The sequence below is a fragment of the Miscanthus floridulus genome, chromosome 12 (assembly GCF_019320115.1).
Source record: "Miscanthus floridulus cultivar M001 chromosome 12, ASM1932011v1, whole genome shotgun sequence".
NCBI lineage: Eukaryota > Viridiplantae > Streptophyta > Magnoliopsida > Poales > Poaceae > Miscanthus > Miscanthus floridulus.
In genome coordinates this window covers 32610476-32613332 of record NC_089591.1, presented here as the reverse complement: position 1 = coordinate 32613332, position 2857 = coordinate 32610476, and positions in this window count along the sequence as shown.

The following is a 2857-nucleotide window of genomic DNA, read 5'->3' as shown; positions in this document are numbered from 1 at the left end:
TGCTGCCGGCTTGCTCTAATGTAGTTTGCATGTGCATCCATGGCGTCCTTTTATACAAGATAAGATTAACGTGCGCGTAGGCAGTTTTTCCGATCACCATTCGTGTTTGCAGATATAAGGACATTTGCTAAATTTCAGGTGTCTAAATTTTAGTTTCCTTTCAGACGACGATTATTGCATATATTTTATACTAAAATTACAGTTTTAGTTTGTTGCAATTTTTGTAGATGCCATCTGTAATTTTTGGTTCTGAGAATAAAAAAATCCATTAGACAAAACCATAAATCTGATATGTATGGCACAAAGACAATTTAATATTTTCTATAATCAGACAAGGACCAAAATTTTATATGTTACGACATAAAGACAATTAAAAAAAATCTTAATACTGACAATTTACTTGTAGTATAAGAGTGTTGCCTAAAATTATGTTAAAATTCAGGTACCTGAAATATATAGAAGTGGCAAATAAAATTGACTACGAGGCCGGTGATTTTGTTGTGTGGCAGTGGCAAAGAGAGCACTTGGAGCCGTGCCACCGATTGTGGGAGATGTTCCCAAGGACGGCAAGACTGAGTCTACGATACTACGGAGACTTACCAGGACGACAACAACAAACATACATGGGAAAGCATATGGTGCTTCAACTAAGCATCAACGTTTTCCTCCGATGCGATACAGAAGAGGTTCTACAAACAATTAATATATTTTGACGTCCACAATCATCAAAATATATAAGGTGACAGATTGACCTAATGTTTCTATGCAAATTACTAGTTCAAAGTGAATTTCCCTATTGTTAATATCATGCCTGTGCTTTGTTTTTTCCCCTTGGAATGGCTTAGCCAAGTTTGCATTAGCTTTGTCACCCATTTCGGCCATTCCAAATATTCGGCAAGCCCTTATAGCTTCTAGTCAATATCCTTTATATGCACCCGTTTCCAATCCTATACTGAAATGTGGACTGCCAAAATCTTCACCGCAAATTTACCTAGGCAAATTCTATGGCTCTAATAGATTTTATATATAGCCATGTTTTTTTTTTTGGGGGGGGGGGGGGGGGGGGGGTGTTGGATAGCCATGTTTTTTTACAAAAAAAAAATATCACCTTATTTTAAGCTGAAACAAAATTACGTATCACCAAGTAAACACACAAGAAGAAATATGTGCTCTTTAACTTGATACAAAACCAACTACTACAGATTCAGCTATCACTATTGTGTCTACAACCAACAATGATAAGTGGTTGTCACTACCGGTTGTTAAAAGCGACAACGATATTATACTGTCATTGGTGGTTGTTAGCTAAAACCTAGATACGAAACATACAACTATATATTGTGCTCAAATCAGTCTTGTGCTGATCTCCAATTGCACTGAGCGGGGTAATCCAAACTGCTCTTGTGAATGCTAGCAACTCTGAGTGAATCAGTAAATATCATCTCCGTGACCAAAGGGCAAAGGCAGATAAGTAAATAAATGAACAGAGACACTACCATTTTATTATTTCACTGGACCTATTGTTAGTATAATAAAGCTTTATCATGTAGATGTTTTCTAATTTCAGTCTTGTGTTGAAGATGCAAGGAGAATCAAACGAGTCCTACTGAAAAAGTACTGCTGATCTCCAATTGCACTAAGCAGGTCAATTCAAACTGCTCTTATGAGTGCTAGCAACTTTAACTGAATTGACCGAAGGGCAAAGCTAGATAAATAAATAACTGAACAAAGACACTAGTATTTTTATTATTTCACTAGACTTTGTCCAACCTCAATATGAAGTTCCATATAACGTCAATATTGGATAACAAGTACTAGGCAACCACATAATTTTTGAGCGAGAATGAATGATGGCACGAGCATGAACCACTGGCATAACTCGTATGGTCATATAGGCATATAATTCACATAAATATTTTCAATGAACTTAAATTAACATAAAAAAACTATGAATTAACACTAGTCCCATAGCTTACAAAGTTACGGCCTAAAGGATTGACTAAAAACGGTTTGTACCAACAATGCAGCACTAAATCAAATCGATTCAAACAAAACAAATTCAGCCAAATCTTTTACAGCGGTGCCTATACATGAATAGGCATATAAGATAAGACACCCTGAATCCTGAAGGGCAAAGGGTAGCTAGCAGCGCAATGGAAAGGGACAGCTAGAGGAAGGTTACATTTTCCAGATGCTATGGGCGTGATTGGTTTTCGTATCATCGTAGCCTGGCTCGCACCAGCATGCAGTTCGGCGCTTGGACAGGCCTTGCAGATGCAGGCAGCCTTTTGTTTGGTTGCCCACGCCGACACAACCAGGCCAGCTGCAGAGCCTCTTTGGTTGTCCATGCCCAGCCATCATCCAACTCATTTTTTCTCACTACATGTCTGGCCCGCTAAAAGTCCCATGTTTAGTTTTGGTAATTGAGACAACTCATGGACTAACCTTTATCCTAGTGTAGTGTATGAGATATGTTAAGTTGACACCAAGATTGAGCAAGGATGACACACTTAGAGATGATGGTGATGGCCAAATCGTGATCAAGTGCTCAATTCTTAGAAAAGAAGAAAGAGAAAAATAAAACCCTATGACCTCAAGGCAAAGGTATAAGATAGGGTGTTTGTTTTGCCGGTCAAGCCATAATAGAGTGTGTGATCTGCGCTACGACGTTGACGAAGAACATCAATGCGGGAAGACCAGGATGTAGCTTGGGAGACACGCACACCTTGCACAGTGGCCAGCCGGCGTCCCACTCCCACGCCCTGGCAGCGGGGTGCGCGGGTGGCCGCCGTCGTGGGGTTGACGACCTCCAGGTGGGCGGGCGGACCCATCGCGGGCGTTGCCATGGCCGTCCCTC